The sequence below is a fragment of the Calonectris borealis genome, chromosome 1, assembly GCF_964195595.1.
Source record: "Calonectris borealis chromosome 1, bCalBor7.hap1.2, whole genome shotgun sequence".
Classification (NCBI taxonomy): domain Eukaryota; kingdom Metazoa; phylum Chordata; class Aves; order Procellariiformes; family Procellariidae; genus Calonectris; species Calonectris borealis.
In genome coordinates, this window is record NC_134312.1 from 92574305 (window position 1) to 92591980 (window position 17676).

The 17676-nt window shown below is 42.1% G+C and overlaps 1 protein-coding gene across 12 annotated transcripts in view; it reads left to right on the forward strand.

The window, feature by feature from the left end:
• Positions 1-17676, forward strand: part of ZBTB20 (zinc finger and BTB domain containing 20) — a 503318-nt gene that overhangs the window by 318438 nt on the left and 167204 nt on the right. For 10 of the 12 annotated variants that reach the window (XR_012676358.1, XM_075167036.1, XM_075166988.1 and 7 more), the window contains one exon: positions 9582-9682. The exons of the other annotated variants lie outside the window; for them this stretch is intronic. The gene's annotated coding sequence lies outside the window, so the exon portion shown is untranslated. The remainder of the gene's footprint in view (positions 1-9581; positions 9683-17676) is intronic. 12 annotated transcript variants of the gene reach the window in all.

A 17676-nucleotide genomic window follows, 5' to 3' on the forward strand; every position in this document is an offset into this window, starting at 1 on the left:
AGACAGAGAGAACTTAGGAGAGCAGTTTATAGTGAAGGATGCTGACTTTACTGCAGCGAAAATGTAAGTGGAGAACCACAGGGTCTTGCTGTGCCACTGGCAGGGTCTTGCTGCTCGGCTTTTTGTACGGCATTCCCTTTGCTTGTCAGGATGCTCTCAGCTTCTTCGGATTTTCCTGCGGCAGGCCTGGCTGTCGTGGTGATGGCCTCCCTTTCTCTGTCAGCATTGTCAAACAGCTGTGCTTTTGAGGGGGAAGGAGGCAGCCGGCCAGGAGCTGGGCATGTTGGTGCTCACCCCGCTCGTTGTCATTGCATTGAAGAGAAATCCTGTGGGACAGCCCGGGAGCGGTGGGGGCAGTTGAGCCTTGCGGGAATCAGTGCCTGTGCCTCTGGGAACAAGGCAACAAACGGTTCACGGAGCCCCGCTTCCAAGCGGCTGTGTGCAGAGGGGCTCACTGAAGCCGTATTTTTAACACAGTTGGGTATAAATGACCCATTTTTACCTCTGCATACATCATCTACATCATCCCTTCACTTCCTTCCTCTTTAAGTGATGTCTTATGCATAGATTTGTCATTTATGCTCCAACTGCATTTTGCATTATTACATTTTAATGATATTTGAAGTTCTTTCATACATATTTGAGTTCACTGATATAAATGAAAAAAGAGAAATAATCAGCATACTTGGTTTATCTGATGGCATAAAAATGTTATATCATAACTTTGGCAATTTCTTGGATAAGATCAAGCACAACATCAAATACTAAGAGACAGTCCAAGTTCAGCTGTCTATCTGAATGGCTCTAAAGTTAGGTTCGTTCAAAGTCACCATCTGAACTTTGCAGTTTGGCCCCATTTGTACCTCAAATAAAAAACATTTAACCAATTCCACCCCTTAAGCTTTGTAACTCGTTGGTTTGGTTAAAATGAAACTGAGATCTGAGTGGCCCTTGACCCTCATTGTTTTTTGGAAAAATGAACGTCTCACGTATTGGCTTTGCTTGAGGATGCTCTGCATGATCTAGGGGGTCTAACCTTCTCCACCCCGTATCTCCTGCCGACTTATGATCTGTTGCAATCTATTAGGAATCTTAAGGCTTGAGGGCAGAATTTTGTGTAGGGATAAAAGATGCTTTCATGCTGGTGTTGTGGGATATTTTTTTTTTTTTTAATTCTTTCTCTCATTCTCCGTTTCATGAAAATTCATTAATCTGTGACATTTAAAGACTCTGTCTGAGAGGTGTCTGGAGCAGCGGCCGGCTGCATACATCAATAGTTTCTCAGAGTCTGGCACTCTGTCAATATTTGGGGGCCTCAGTAACAGCACTTAAATGCACTGCCTGCCAGCCGTCACGCTCTTAGCATGTCTGTAAGAGTCTGAATGAGCGGATATTAGCACATCAAGTCCTTTCACAACTGGCAACACTTTAGAGACAAACTGCTTGGTAGGTATCTCTCCTCTTCCCTCCCCTCCTGTTTTCTGGCATGTCTTCTTTGTTTATCTGATGTGATTTATGTATTTACACACAAATATGCATCCTGCAAGGAGGCATCATAAATCCTGAGGCTAGAGGTGGTATTATGGCATAATCTATATAACAATGGAAATGGGCTGAAGCTGGATTTGGACCCAGAACCGGATTAAGCTTGGGTTGACTCCTGGGCCAGTTGAGTCAGGAAGAGAGTTTTGTTTGGATTTCATGGTGCCAAAATCTTTAGAGTTTAGTTCCAAATAATGAGAATCTTGGACAAAAATTTTACAGGAAGTGCTACTGTGGCAATATTTCAACCAGCTCCAAACCAGAAGTGGAAAACAAGCCATTTCAAGACTTGGGTTGTATTCAAATCAAAACTGTTAGAGCAGGTTCAGAATCCAGACCTTCTGTTCCTTTTTTAATCCTCTCCCACTGCATAAATTGGATTCGCAGCTGAATATTACTCTAGATTACCCATGAAACCTCCCTTTTCAGTGGAAAAAAAATCAGGGAAGCAAAATACAACTTTCTCTTCTTTCCCCTGGTGGAATAGGAAGTATAGTAACAGAAATTCAGATTCACAGGCATTTATTGCTGTCCTCCCCCCTTTTATTTGGTTGAAACGTTATGGCCAGAGAGCAATCAGTGTCTTCTATTATGCAGTCATCTTTATTTTCTCTTTACGCGTTGTGCTTCACCTCTAGCTGATTATGTTGCTGGATCTATGGCTCTGAAACCAGGCAGTCTAGAGAAGTGAATGGCCACAGTGTCTGGAAGTTCAGATTGGCTTTTTAGAGCGGAATTGTAGGCAGAAAGCAGGCCATGAAACTCAGTCTGAATGTTTCCATTTCTAAGTCTCCTTAGAATATTCTTTTTTCATCCTATTTCATGCCATATATACAAAAGGAGATGAAGGGATGGGTGCAGAGAGAGCCCTCCATTAGAACATTTTCCTGACCAAATTTTGGGAATAAATTCTTAGAAGAATAAATCTGAACTCAGAAGCTCTCTGAAACCACTTCCTTATCATTCCTACTTCACAAGTCCAGTAACACCAGCCAGTGCCCCTCAGCTGTGACCTCCAGCACATCCTTCAGTGCTAGCTTGAGTCAACAACTTCTTGATCCTTTTCCAATAACGTTCAGAAACTTTTTTTTCAATAAACTTCCAACCTTTCCCTGGTAACACCTGCCAAAATTTGGCATGATAACAAAATAGACAAAATTATTCTGCTAGAGCTTGCAAGAGTAAGTCGGCAACAAAAATAGCTAACAACCCCTTCTCAATCATTTCTTTGCTCTTTTTAGCACTCTCTTATCTGTTGCCTTTATCTTGATTTTTCCCTTTCTCCAACTACAGCTGCATCTGATCTCCATTTTCCTGTTTGTGTCCCCAGAGCACCTGCAGTTATACAGTATTTTGTCACCTGTTGGAAAAAAAGGAAAACCCTGTGAAAGTTTACAAATGTCTCGGCAGAGGCAGTGAGTAACAAGGGATGCATTTATCCCTGCTTCAGGCCAAGCAGCAAAGGGAAAATAAACAGGCTGAAGGCTTCTGTGAATATCGGAGATGCGTCTGGCTAGATGGCAGCAATGGCCAATAAGTACAGACAATCAACAGGGAGAAGGATTTGTTTTTAATTATAATAATTGCTCCTTTAGCATGGCGTGGGGGCATTCATATGCGGATGGGAATGGCCGACTGCAAATGATGCCCTTGGCAGTAACAGATGCAGTCTGTACGCCTCCGGCAGTGCCCCTAGCGGGAGGCTGGGGGCTAGGCACAGCCACAGGGGCTGTGAAATGGCGGTGGTGTCTCCTAGTGGTGAGGAGCAGCCCCAAGGATGGAGGAAAATAGTGTGGGGTTAAAGCTACGGTGGGAGTCCAGGATACCTGGGGCACCCAGGATCTGGCCCGTGCAGTAGGAATAGTCACCCCCTATATTCTGCGGTTGTTCTTTCTCAGCCTGTGCTTTGGGCTGCCCTTTATGGTCTCAGCAAGGTAACACGGGAGCTTACAGTAACCCACGCACCTTCTGTACCCAGGGAGTAATCTCAAGACATAATGGGGGACGTTTGCAGCTCCATCCCCAGTGTTTTAAAAACGTGACTGACTTTATTGTCAGAGACAGCCATGTGTGCTTTGAGAAACCTCCCCACCCCCAACCCCAAGTGCTGCACGTCGAAGAGTTCGTAACGTTGCATTCGTTTCCATTTCCGTGTTGTTTGTTTTCTAATGAACTCTGAAGTCGTCTTTTGATTAAGCAAGTTGACCTTGTGAGATGCAAGGGGTCTCCAAAGCAGAGGCAGGCAGACCTCTTCCCTTCAGCCCCAGAGGCTGTTTCCACCTCTTTGCAGACATCAAACTTGCATTTCCCATTCCTATCGGTGACAGTTTTGTGGCTGAAGCCCTGCTCAGAGAATTTGGGGGTTGCCCGTGAGGCTTTCCACTAAGCAGCTCTTTCAATCCAGCTGCCTTTCCTTCCCTGGAGGGGTGAGAGGATTTGTCCCCAAATAATGGGGGTACAAAAGTGCTGAGGGGATCTTGGGTTTCAGGCTTCATTCAGTACATGTCCCTGTTGGTTCCTGGTAACTGTAAACGAGATGCTTTCTTTGAGCGCTGAAATTGATGAAGCAGGAAAAATCTAGACTTGTTGTCCGTTCATATTTTACCTCTGTTAATAAGTAATTAATTAAAAAGAAGCTGATGTTCCCATGATGGGCCGCTAAATATACGCAAGTGAAACTATTGGCATTAAAAAGAGATTTGACTGCAGTCATGCAGTTATTTGTATTATAGTAAATCATATAGGCCCCAGTTGAGATGAGCAATCTGTTGTGGTAGGTGCTGTACAGACATGCCATAGGAGGTGCATCTAACCCCAACGAGCTTAGAAACGGCAGAGACAAAGTGCAGACAGAGAGTCAACCGTAAAGAAACGAAATAATAACTCACCTTGGATGTAAAGACGGGGGCTGAACCAAGAAGAGAAGGCAAATCCCCTGCCTCCCCGCTCTTCTTTCATTAAGGCTAGAGCTGGTCGACTCACAGTTCAGCCCTTAGGTTGAGATCTGGGTAAAACTGTTCCGTTGAATATTTTATTTGCTGAAAACTGCTTGCCTCAGATACAGGTTAGCCAAAACTATGGAAAAAAATAAACTGAGAAAAAATTTAAACGAAATGTTTTAGAAAATGGAAAGGTTTTGTTTTGATATTTTTGAACAAGGTTTCTGGTTTTGTTTTGAAACAAAGTCTATTTTTTTAATTGAAATGTATCAAACACAAACAGAAAACTAGCCCGTTTTGTTAAGCACCTAGGTGGTTTTTGGTTTTTTTCCTTTCCGTGTTCTCAGTTTGGTCAGCTAACCAAATAAATCAGTTATTTGCACAACTGTAATTCTAATTAGAATGTTGGGCCTTGGGGACTTGGGCTATATATTTCAATACAGTACATATTTATAATACCAAGTACCCTGACTGGTACTCCACATATAATAATAGCAAGCAGTCCAGTGCACTGGGGAGATGAGGGCACTGAGGAAGACCCAGTGCCTTTTAGCTCTTAACATTTTTATTTTCAGTTGTAGTAGTATTTTGGAGGGTATTGCTTACAAGATAAAATTTGCATTTATTTGAACAACTCACAAATGGGATTCACTGCAAAGCTATCATTAAAGGGAAATAAAGCAGAAGAAGGAACAAAAGATACATTCTCAGCAAAGTCTGACATGTAGATACTTTCAGAGATCCTTGTTGCCACAGGAAAAATGCCGTCTTCTCACTCTACCCACCCCCCCCAAAATCCTGAAAAACAAGCAAATAAGTACAGGGGCTGTTCGTAAAGTGCTGAGACTCAAACGCTTTTCAGCTATTTCAATTGCTGGCTGTTTCCAGTGTCTCTACCTTATAAACAGTTTAGTCATTTCTACATGATCATTCCTATCTTGAAGCAGTTTCCTCTCGTTCCAGTTCAAAACCACAGTGCCCATTTTCTGTGAATGACTTTCAAGGCGGGGTACTCTGGCATCAGGTATTCCTGAAGTGCTTGTTGCCTGTATAGATGTTGCCACTCTTTGTAGGTAGCTAGTAGGAACGGAAGGAGTTACTTGAAGTTTCTCTGTACGTTACTCTTCCTCTTCTTGTTTTAACCAATATTATTTAGTGTTTTCTCTGCTTATGTGTGTCCATGAGAAAGAAAACCGTGATGTTCTTCAACCTTATAGCCTTGCTAGAGAAGGACTTACAGGACAGGGTGAGATGTTTCAGCCTGATATTCATTCTGCTCCTTTCTTGGAGAAGAGCCCCACAGCCTGCGCTCTGGTACCCACTCGCTCTGCAGTGCCGCAGCCTGCGATTTGGCAGTCACGGTGATCCCTCCAGGTGATGTTCTCTGCAGTGTGCAGGGCCAATGCAGTTTTTGGCTCTGCCCCAGCCCCAGTTGAAAGGCTCAGGTGTACATGCCATATGATCTTTCTGTAATGAAACAGACTTCTTCTTATGAACCCAACTGGCTTGGTGAGTTAGTGGTGGAGAAAGATGCCTGTAGGATTGCTAGGCCTTGACTGCTGAGTCCTTGAGATTAGGACCAGGCTTTCTAGTGGACAACTCTTCAGTTCTTGACTGAAGAATCGTAACTGTAGAAAGCACTAATGCCAGTCTTGATCCGATAGTCTAGCTGCAGAATGACAACCAAATAGCGAGCCATGAATAAAATGTAAGAAATGAGACGTGACCAAGCCCTCTCTGACTTCCCACAGGTACTTTTTGATGAGGTTAGCTTTGTGCATACTTTTGGAAATTTCTTTTGACATCTGTGAAGGCCTCATATCACTTTGTCCTTACTTCCAGAAGTCTGGGGCATTGCCGGGCAAAGCAAGGGTCTGCTCCAAGCTGTCAGATTTCTTTCTCCCTTCATTACCTCACAGCTACCCCATTTAATACTATCTGATGGTAGGTGCCATGGGATTCAAGAGAAGTGGAAACGTGGTAGGAGAAAAGGGTAGATAAGATGGGTGGGACTGGAGACTTGACTAGGGGAGCTGAGTGGGCTGTTGTATGTAGGAGAACGGGCAAACAGTTTTACTGAGTACATATGCATGTAGGGAGTAGGGAGCTGCCTTCATCAGTCTTCATTTGTTCAGGATTTCTGCTGTTACATTTTGGCAGTCCTAGTACTCAACGCTACTGCTGAGAATATTCCCATGAGATTACTTGGTGCCTCCGAGACTTGCAGCCTCAACAAGAGAGGTGCAGGAACACAGGTCCTCCTGCTGTTGCCGCCAGTGCCCTGGTGTCGAAAATTTTGGAGAAGTTAAATTTTTACTGCTGGTGGTTGCTGTTTTCTTTGTGCGCTGACGGCTACTGTTCCAAGCAAAGGTTTGTCTAGACCAGAGCTCAGGGTTACTTATTATCCTCATAATCCATTTCCTTTTGCCAACAGCGATGGCTTATGTGGATAAGTCAGAAGGGAATGTTCACATCATGGGTAGCCTCTTTTCTATGATCTTCATTAAGCTTTGGACCATTAGCTCAAGATGCGTGATTATTTTGTTTGTTCAAACAGGAAGACAAGCAGAGTCTCCTCTGAGTGTTTCTTTCAAGCAAACCAGCATGACTGAAGACTGGGAGCTTGCCAGAAAATGTTACGTGAAATAGTAGTGGCAGGTTTATCTTAGTGTGGGCGGAGAGAGAGCTGTACCCTCTATTTTACTACTTCAAACATGCAGTGTCCATATGCCATAGTTGAGCTGGTTTATGGATGGAGTACGAAGGCTACTACTTGATCTACTTCGTGAAAACACTCTGCGAGTGCTGTAGATGTATAGTCTTATGGATATGAGCATCAGCTGTTGTTGCAGTCCAAACACACAGCATCAATATTCAGTATGCTATAGACAGTTTTCTCCTTTATATTTAGTGTTAGTACACAGAGCCAAATACTAAAAGGGGGGGGGGGGGGGGTGAGGTGGTGTCACATGATTAAATTAATACCATTAATTATTTAGAAACAATCAAAGGAAATACAAGACATCTGGCTTTAAGCCCAAACAACTCATGGCACTGCTGTTGCCTTGTAACCTCATCAGCTCTTAGTCCAGTCATCTCTCTTCTTTCATTACGAACACAGGAGATGCCTCCCCCTCCCCCCGCTTCTTTCCTGCCTTGTTTCTGGCAGCTTGGAACACAGATCACAAGACTGGTCTGTAGAGTTGTCTGATTTTGTGTGTATAAACTCTGATTAGTTCTACGATGAAAAGGCATCCCCCCCCACATCCCCATGGTATACAATAGTGTTTGATTAGCAGTGTGTTGCAGCCATAGGTTGTGTTTTTCTCTTCATCTCAGTATTGGGAACTAGCTGCTCTAGGAGGGAAAAATACCGTTGTTACTGCAGTGCTGAAAGTCACTGCACATGCCTGTTACAGTAGGCTGGACGCAACATATGGTGGGAAGCAGTCCCTGCCCTGACGAGCGGACGGTCTGCATAGGCAGAAAGGGTGGAGGAGAAACAGCATCGTGGAGAATGGAAGCAGTTTGCCCGTGATTGTGCAAGAGGACTGTGGCAGAACCAGTCCACTGAGCTTGGCATTCCCCTTCCCCTGGCTGAGGCCAGTGGTCCTATCCTTTGTAGCCGCGGCCGGGTGTTTTCCATTGGAATGATTTTTCAGTGGAAACTCTTTTCTTGAAATAAAATTTTTCCTTGGGAATAACTGTTTTACCCAAGAAAAGTCAAAACAAATATTTCCCAACTGCTGGTTCTGGAAGGCTCTTTACTCTTTTTTTTCTTCTTTTTCTAGCTAGCTGATGGGAAATTTCCATTTTGGTTTTCTCAGAGCTGAATTTTTGTAGAAATACCTTCTCATGGGGAAAAAAGACCCACTTGGCTGGTGTTTTTATTCCAGCTCAGGAAAAGAACGTTTTGGGCCCCTTTTCTCCCCAAGTGATTATGTCTTCATGATAAGGTAGTTCCATTTTCTGTTCAGCTCAGTCTTTATTAGTATAGATGATTTAATGCAATCTAATCGTGCAGTTCTCGTCTTCTGTAGGTAAATTAGTACATATAACTTCCTGCAACGACTTTACAGTTATTGGGGCAAAACAAAGTTTCTCACTGATCATTAGAATTCCACTTTTCTGTGTACTGGTGAATGTGGACCCATTTTGATTACTAGCAGATGCGTGAAGTCATTCTCATTACGTCTACGTCTGAGGAGAGGCACTGAGTTTCATTTTCTTACTCTAATCTGAAAAGCGTAGTTTTGCTGGCTGTTCTCTTACTGGTTGCTGAGAGTTGCTTTGAAGAACTCTTATTTTATGAAAAGACATTGAGACTTCTGTCACAGCAAGGATCTCTAGACAGTCTTTACTTACTCTTGACTACTATTTTGAAGATGCACATTCCCAATTATCTGTGAAAAAGTATCGAAATATGCTTCCTTGGTTCTGAAAAGCTTACTTTAGACTACTGCTCTCTATTACTTGTAGTATTACATAGCTTACACTTGTCCTCAGAGAATGATGGCATCAGTTGAACATATTGGGTGTGATTTTTCAAAGTATGCAGTTATCCACATTTGGTTCCCACTGCATTCGATGTGTGTTAACACTACCTTCAACAAAGGCAGAGTTAGGCCCATGCAGAAGGCTTTAAAAACCAAAAAACGAAACCCACCTCTTGCACCCTGGGCTATTTGCAGGCAAGAACATATGTTGTAAGTGCTTCTGCTGCTTTGCAGGGTGTTTGTTGAAGGGGCTTAGGCTGCTCTCTGAGTAATGGTGTAGTTAATTTTGATGCTATGATAGGTTTCTTTAATGTTGTCCCTTTATCATATGTTTTCAAAGTATTGTATCCCTTGGAACTAAATTTAAACAAAAATTCTTTGTATCCAATAAACCAAAAAAACCTCTTAGATTAAGCTGTTCCAAGGTTTTGTTTATTCCTTTCCTGATACAAAAGCCAGTATTTTTATTCTGTTGTCCTCAGATGTAGTCATTATGTACAGTTTGCTGTTTATGTAAAACTTACATTTTTCTTTTCCTTTTTCTCCTCTCCCTTTACTTTGCCTTTTCCTAACATTTACATCGCTGTGTTGATGGCAAGAGCAGCAGTGGTTGGCAGTTTTCCTCAACTTTGCAAGAGAGAGAGAGATTTGGTTGGAATGAAACCTTGCTCTCCGTACAGCCTGCTTGAGATGCAGCATTGAAAGGTATCGTCTCATTTTCTGTCTTGAAACCAAAGATGAAAACCACAAACAGGTAGAAATCTCGCTGCCAAACCACCTGTTGATTTACAGCCGAAAAGCCTTTGGCAATACGTTTTTCACTGTATCCAGCTGGAGTGGTTGCATGGCTGATACCCACAGTATCTGTCTGTACCTGCGAGTTTGGTAAAGAGGCTAATTCATTTGAGAAGATTTGGATTGAAATTTAGGTAAAGTTAGCAGGGCAAAGAGTTTTCTGATCTCAGTCTTGCTTTTTGCCTAGAGTAGCATACATCACTCATATGACTTGGTTCAGCATTGAAAATACCAATCCTGAAGTCGCACGCTGTGCATTATAGAGCAAAATGAGATTTGTTGAAACAGCTGTGTGTGGAGAGTCCAGGTCTGCAATAGCATAATATCCTGGAGGTCAGAACTGAGGTGGATGGATGAAACGGTGAAGACAAAAGTTGTGAAATACCCTGCTAGTAGCATCAATACTTCATCTTTAGAGAGTATTACAATTCAGAAAATCATTTGAAATCAAGTTAAAATGCTATCCTTGGACTGCTACACATATGCTCCCTGTGACATGTGCATTACAGAAACAGCCACTGTGTGCTAATATGGCATTAAAATTTTGGACTCCACCCACAAAAATTAATAACATTCTTGAAATAAGAGTGATGTAGGATGCTGACACATTTAAGTCCATATGTTCTTGGACATGTGTCCTCCAGTGCATGAGAAAACTAGAAATCCCAGATACTCTTATTTTTCTTATTTCTTGTAAAGCCGTGCTGGGAAAGTAGGAGAATGTAAGTGATGCCAGGCTGGCAGGCTTTGGCCCATGGATAGCTGTACAGTAGAGCCATATTTTATATTTTTACATGCTCTTATCTGTTCTATTCTGTTAGCGGTACTAGTTGACTTCCATGGATTTGCATAAGCATAATTTAGAACAGATTTGGGCCACGCTATTTATATTTGCGCAGATTGCTTCGTATTTGTGAAACAGTTATTTTCTGTGGATCTGTAGTATTGTCCAGTGTTGTGCAATGCTTTCATATGTATATATGACTGGTTAAAACACGAAATGTGTTTTGAAACAACATGACAAGGAACAGTAAAAGCTGCACAGTAACTGAGCTACCCTTGGCTGTCCATATAATGTCTAATTAATGTGGTTACTGCACTCTGAAGCCTTTCCAAGGCTGAATAAAACATGCTGTGGCCTGGTAAAAGACACAATTTTTTCCCAAATTTTCTGAAGATTTCTGTTACAGATGCTACAATGACGTGAGGACACTGTAATGCATATCTTTAGTAGCAGTAACAATGAAAGATGTGAAGCATATCCCCAAAACCTGACGGTGTGAATTCTAACCCATCAGCGAGCTGTGTGTGAGAATTCTATACAGTAAAACCTAATTCTGTGCTGAAGAGGAGCACTGTGAACTCCCAGCATAAAATAAAAGATGTTCTCTTCTCTACTGCACTATCTTGAGCCAAACTTGGGATCTAAAAGCCAAGCAAGGTTCTTTCATCACCAGTCATAAAGATGCTGTAAGTCAGATTGTCCCCTCAGGCTATATTTTGACAATGTAGTAAATCAAGCTTTGGGAACTTTCTACCAGATCGAGAACCCTGTCACCTCAAAACGCAAAGCACAGATCCATTATAAATGCATTCTTCTGATGCAGTTTTAAAAATATATTTTGATGTGTTGACTTTTACCAGCAAGCTCCATGCCTTATCTGATCTCTTTTATTCCCCGCTGCTAACATTAACACATACAAGGGCTGGCAGAAATGTGATCTCATGCCCTCACATGACCCAGATGAAATTTGTACTGTGGAGTTATCCATTAGTGCAGTCGGTTAATGTCGTTAATGATCAAGCACCATCAACTCAGTTACTCCCCTGCATTTTATTGTCTTCCTATTCTGCCCGTATTACTCAAGTCTACACTGGAAGGTGGCACTGGCATGAGGAAGAGTAAAATTTGATCTGTGTTCTGAATGGAGTCAGAAAATGTGTTGGATTGGGTGCATGTGTATCAACACTTGCAATTCAGTGAGCTGTGTTGAGAAGCGTGAAAAAAGCGAAGTCTTGTTTCTTGCACAAAATGAAGCCAGAGCGGTACAGGAAAAGTACACGGGCAAACTCCTTTTTGCCTAAACTCTAGAGAAGCTAATGAACAGGCAAAGCTTCAGAGTTTTGATTTGAGGATGAGTTTGGCCAGTATTAAAATTTGTCTAAAATTCTTATTGTTTTCTTCTGCCCTCCTCCCCCTTGCTTTTCTGTGTTGTGTGATGAATGTATCATGCCCAGATTTTGCAATTGTAGCTTTGTGCTTGAAAGCCACATTGACACAATGAATGTCTTTACTCAATTATATTTCAGAATTCTTCCAGGGAGTTTGTAGTTCAGAAAGACAGAGCTGCTTGCAAAATTTTCAATTTCAGAAATGTTGTGTACTTGAACCTATATGATTTCCTTGATCTTGGTGGGCCAAGATGATTCTCAATCTGATGATCTTGGTCTCCTGGGAAGAAGAATAGAGGAAGAGGAAGGAGGAACTTTACAGTGAGATTGTTGATACTGCTATGTTTAAAATGTATTGTTTGCTGGAGTTTTGAGAAGTTTTTGATTTGTTTTTCCTCTCTCTCTGACCTGATTAATTTTATATAGGATATCCCCAGGGACATAATTTATATGACAAATGAATTACATTAAAAGTTGCTGTCATGGTATGGTCATATTGTTTATGATAAATTTAATATGTTTCTGTATTCTTTCTCTCTATAAATAGTGATCTACCAGTGCTAGTTTGTTTTCTTTATTTTTTAGAAAATTTTTCAGAAAATGTTGGGTGCATAGTGACTTATTGTCAGTATTAAAAATACTAAAAAATATAAATGAAAAAAGAGAAACATTATTATAATTCAGCTGTGGTTAGCAAAAAGCATCTGAAGTGGCACTAGCTGAGAGGTGGGGCTCTTTCCTTTGACTTTTTCTTCTTTAAAAATAGATTTATTTAGAAAAGAGTCAAATAATAACTAGTATACAAGTCTGCTCACCAATTCTCAGCTTACTGTAAAATAAAAACATTAGCCCTCGAGAAGGGAGTTGTAGGAAGGAAAAGTACATACTGTTTTCATTGCTGTGTTCGGGACTGTCCCATCTGCAGTGTTTGTATTAGTGATGCCGATTAACCTTTTGAAGCCCACGGATCTTTGTGCTATCTTTTCATGCAGCCTTTTTTTTATATCCATGCAACCTACTGACTTCAGTATTATCTTACGGAAGATAATACACACATTAAAACACTTACCTTGGGCTTCCAAAGCTTCCACGCTTTTCTGAAGGATTAAAGAGACACGAGGGATAATTGCTGCTCCTGGTAAAAGCAGTAGGCGTTTTACTAACAACGAGAGCAGGAGCAAGTTTGCCATAATTTCGGGCCAAAATACAAGTTTGGAATTTATTTGAATTCAAAAATTTTCCAGTAGCATTGCAGCTAGGTGCTTATTCCTGAGGTTGGATAGTGACGCTGAGTTTCCTTTTCCATAGAGAATGAAATGCAGAAAATAGCTTAAATGGGGGTAAAACAAAGTACAGTGCATCTTTAACAATTTTGGTTTTGATTAGATGGAATAATCCCAGGAAGGGAACTTCTTTTGTAAAAATGTACAAAGCGAAACGTCCCAGCATTAGTTCAGCAGAATATCCAAGCCAGTGCTTAACGCTGAGCTTGTGCCTCAGTGCTGCGCTGACGTGGAGCGCCAGTGCCCTGGCACGGGCTTTTCGACCCGGCTGTGGCCAGGTCCCAGCGGCTCACCCACACCCTGAGCGGGATTTGGGGAGGATCTTCCGTTAACCGCGAGGAACTGCCGAGCTGGTAAATTTGCCTAAGGGGATGATAGCAGGGAAAGGGTGTTGTGCAGGGAACTTATTTTGAAACACTGGATGCACTTTTTTTAGTTTTCTATTTCCATCCTGTGTTCCCAGCTTTTCTAAAGGACTCCTAAGTAATTTCAAAATTAAATTACTTCACTAGCAGTTTTGTGGCCCTCATAAATATGATGAAGACTGACTCTCCCTCTGTCTCACTTTTTCTTGTGGTGCTTAACAGTCTTACAGCATTTTCAAAATCTTCCTTCTACGTCAAGACAGCGTATTTCTTTAGTTAAAGACAAGGTTCAGAGGCAAATATAAAATAGTTATTTATGTTAGGTCTGCACTAACACTGACTTTATTTTTTTTTGGAGATGATAAGTTATTTTCCTTCCTTTAGCTGGATTACAGAGAACGTGGTACTGTCCCACAGTCCCCAGCTTCAATTAGAAAATGGATCAAGTTCAGGTTCTGACATACTTGGCAGAGTACCATCGTTTTTCTACCCCTCCCTCAATCTGGGCCATAATTGTGGATATCCTGTGGACTGCAGCCCAGAGACTGCCAGTACTGGGAGCATATGGAAGGGAAGAGATGATGGCAATAGCTTTGTAGCTTGACCTGACTTTTGCATTGTTTCTCAGTCGCTACGTGTGATGAGGGGAGCAGAGGGTTTGGCATGAACTGTAAGAAACTGGTCATGATTTGGAGGAGCAATCTCCCCTGCCTGACTCAGATGTTACTACTGGGTGCTGTTTGCACTTGAAAAAAAAAAATACAAATAAGGGGTGTTTTAAATAAAGAGAAAGAAAGCAAATAGATAGAGAAAGTCATACTCTAGGTAATTCCACTGCTTACGATGGAGTTGCACTGGGGATAGATATTAACCCCATAAAATCCCTGGGTCACAGACAGCCTTATGACAGACCCTGATAGCTTTGTGGAGACAGATTATGTCAAGCCCTTAAATTTGGAAACGTAGCAATTCCTCTGTAGGAAGATTGCAAATGAACACCCATTCGGAGATTGCCAACATTATCACAGTTTGTCAGGGTGATCTCACAGCCCACAAAGCGCCGTAAGAGATTGCTTTACAAGTTCTGAAAGATTAGAGTGTTGAAGTATGTGACACCGGAATGATGCTTTGATGCCTGGCTTTGTCAGTCAGCCAGACAAATAAATAATATCCAGTGTTTTTATTAGTGTAAAGCACAACAGGTAATATAGAGAAATGCTTTCTTGTCGCAGCTACATGGAGCACAGAAATGTAGGCTAAACGAAAATGGGATGTGTTAATGTCAAATCCTTCGAACAGGCAGTTGTATACCTGCGTGGGTCAGTAACTGCAGTGTAGCACTTATTGCTCTTTCAGCAGGTAGTAGTATAAAGCATTAGCATTTTTGCGTGGCTAAATGAAACAGCAAAAATAATTTGGCGGTCTTGGGTTTTGGTCATCTAGTGAAGCATGAAAACGTGTATTCATGTAAGTTAGGGATGGACATTCGGCTAGCAAGGAGCAAAGGGCCTGGACTGCAGAAACCACGGGTTTCTCTCTTGGCTTGGGGGTGAGAGCAACACAGGTGTGCAGTTAGGAAGTGGCATGCAAGTAAACAGTAGAAGAGCATAAAACACAGCATTTCTTCCCTGGCAGGAATTGTGGAGAAGCTTTTGGGTGATATGGCATGCTCAGAGTTTTGTTATGAGTTTCAGGTACTTAAAACTTAAGAGATCAATGTGAGAATAATCTACAAGCGTGAAATTGGTGTTGGGGACTTTCTGTAACAACTGAACTTTGTAGGGTACCTTTTTCCAGATTCCTTCGACATTCAGCCCAGATTTCCATGAAGAATGCATGGTCTGAAAACCATTTGTGGAACCTCAGATGAGAGCCATTCACATTGGTAGAGTTCCAAACAGGGCAAATTTGTCAGTCTTTGTCCTTTGATACAAAATATTGCTGTATTTTTGTATATACCAGAGTTCCACCAAAGATTAGCCATGGATCTGATTTATGTCAATTTTCAGCCTTTAAACTTTGTGGAACAGGAGGTCTGAGATGCACATTTGTTGCACTCCTTCATTCTTACAGAGCCATTAAGTTGTAGAAACGTAGGATCAGCTACAAACTTCTGCATCTCTGATGTGCCTGTAGTTAGAAAACCATCATCTGCAATTCTCTCCTACCTTGACACCAAATCATAATTTGTTCTTGACCTTGGAGAGCTTTTGCCCCTATTTCTCCATCCTTACGAGCAGCAGAGTACTTGTGGGTGCCCAAGCATTAGTTAATGATTGCTTATGCAAACCTGGAGAAGCTTGGATGAAAGACCCTGTGTAAGGGCACAGAACTATTATGACTATTATTAACTGAATGCCTAAACCTAGACAATGTATTTGCACATGTAAGTAATTATGATGCACTTCAAGGCATTCTGTTTGTAATGCTTTGTAATGCTTTGCTCTCCATTTCCTACAAATCAAATTACTGAGGGATAGATTTGATTTCCACATAATTTTGAAAATATTTTCTTTTTCTTTTTTTAATTTCCTTTGTATTAATTTTTTTCAAAGTTCAAAACACAACCAACTGTGACTAAATGCATAAAACCAAACAAAAACCCCCTAAAGTATAACAAAATTAAAGACAGCCTAAGATGATATGCAGCAAACAATGTAAATCATACCTAACAAACATGGTTGTAATAATATACCTTATCCATGTCTGATCCACTAATAACAAATACTTATTCAGAGAACAAATAACTCATTCTTCTTCTTAGCGAGAGAGAGAAAGAGGCAAGCCCCAAATTCAAATTATATCTTACAGTCTAAACAAATATGAAAAACCTGCCAAATCTTCTTATAGAAATCCCAACAATCTTGTATTTTCTTTGTATCTTTTGGGAATAATAAGGTTGGGAGGAGGGGAGAAAAAAGGCCAGTTTTTACTGGGAACGCATGGCCTGACGCTGTAGCTTTCCCCTGAGAAGTCCTTGCTGCCTTCTGTTGAACAGTTTCAGTTGCCGGTACTGGATTCAGACCAAACACTGAAGGCACAGTCTGGGGTTGTTTTTAATAATTAGGGATTTTTCCCCTTCCTCATGAGAAGTTTCTTCACAAGTGTAGGGTTGACAAGCAAATTACAAGTGATACCTCTGGTCAGTTTATAAAAATTGCTACAAGAATAAAGACTGTTACTAGAAATTAATGAATGCTTTCCTTTCTGCATCATGTCAAAATAGGTTTTTGCCATCTTCCCATTTCTCTTCTGGTTACAGAAATGATTATTGTTTGCTTAACGGAATAGCGTCATCCTCCCTGTCCTACACTGTGGGTGTATCACGATCTTCCCGAGGCCCCTGCACCCTTCCCTGGGGTCTGTCCGGTTCAGTTTAGTTCTGGGCCATGAGTTGCCATTGGTGTGGTAGTTGGCACAAGTACTTCCCAAAGGCAAAAAAGGCAGACGTTCAGGTATCTTGCAAGCCATGGTATGCCTTATGTGCCGCGCAGTGCTTGTTTGTCGGTCGTGACCAGGTCCCGATAGAGCTGGCGGCGATGCCAGCTTTGCCGGTTGCCCCTGTCAGTGCGAGAGCAGTTCTGGCCTCATTGCCTGCTGGTGAGAACTCAAGTCTAGTGACGTTTAAAGAAACTGTAAGAAATATTTGCCCTCTCTCATGTTAGAGACTTTGGGGTAGAAAACATCTGTCTGTCTCGTGTCTCTTCTGTCGCCCTTGCTGCGCCTCGTGCTCGTCACTCCTCCCCTGCGGGCTGTGGTCGTTGGGGTGAGGAGGGTCTCAGTCCTCTGCCTGTCTGTGCTGGTGAAGCTGCTGCCGTTGCGGGAGCTCTGTGCCGGGAGGTGTAGCAGGGTGCCTCTGTGTGTCTTTTGATTTTGCCTTGAGGCCTCTTGTCACTCGGCAGCCCCCTCACCTCCTTGCCCGCTCCCCTCCCACTGCCCCCACATGTCCCCTTAGCTGCTGTCCTACCCAAAATGCCGCCGTGCCGCCCCTCACCCAGGGGGTGCCACAGGCAGCGGCAGAGGTGGAGGAGACCAGTGTTGGCCAGGCAAAGACCACTGCTTCAGTGGCTGTGTGAAGGAGAGC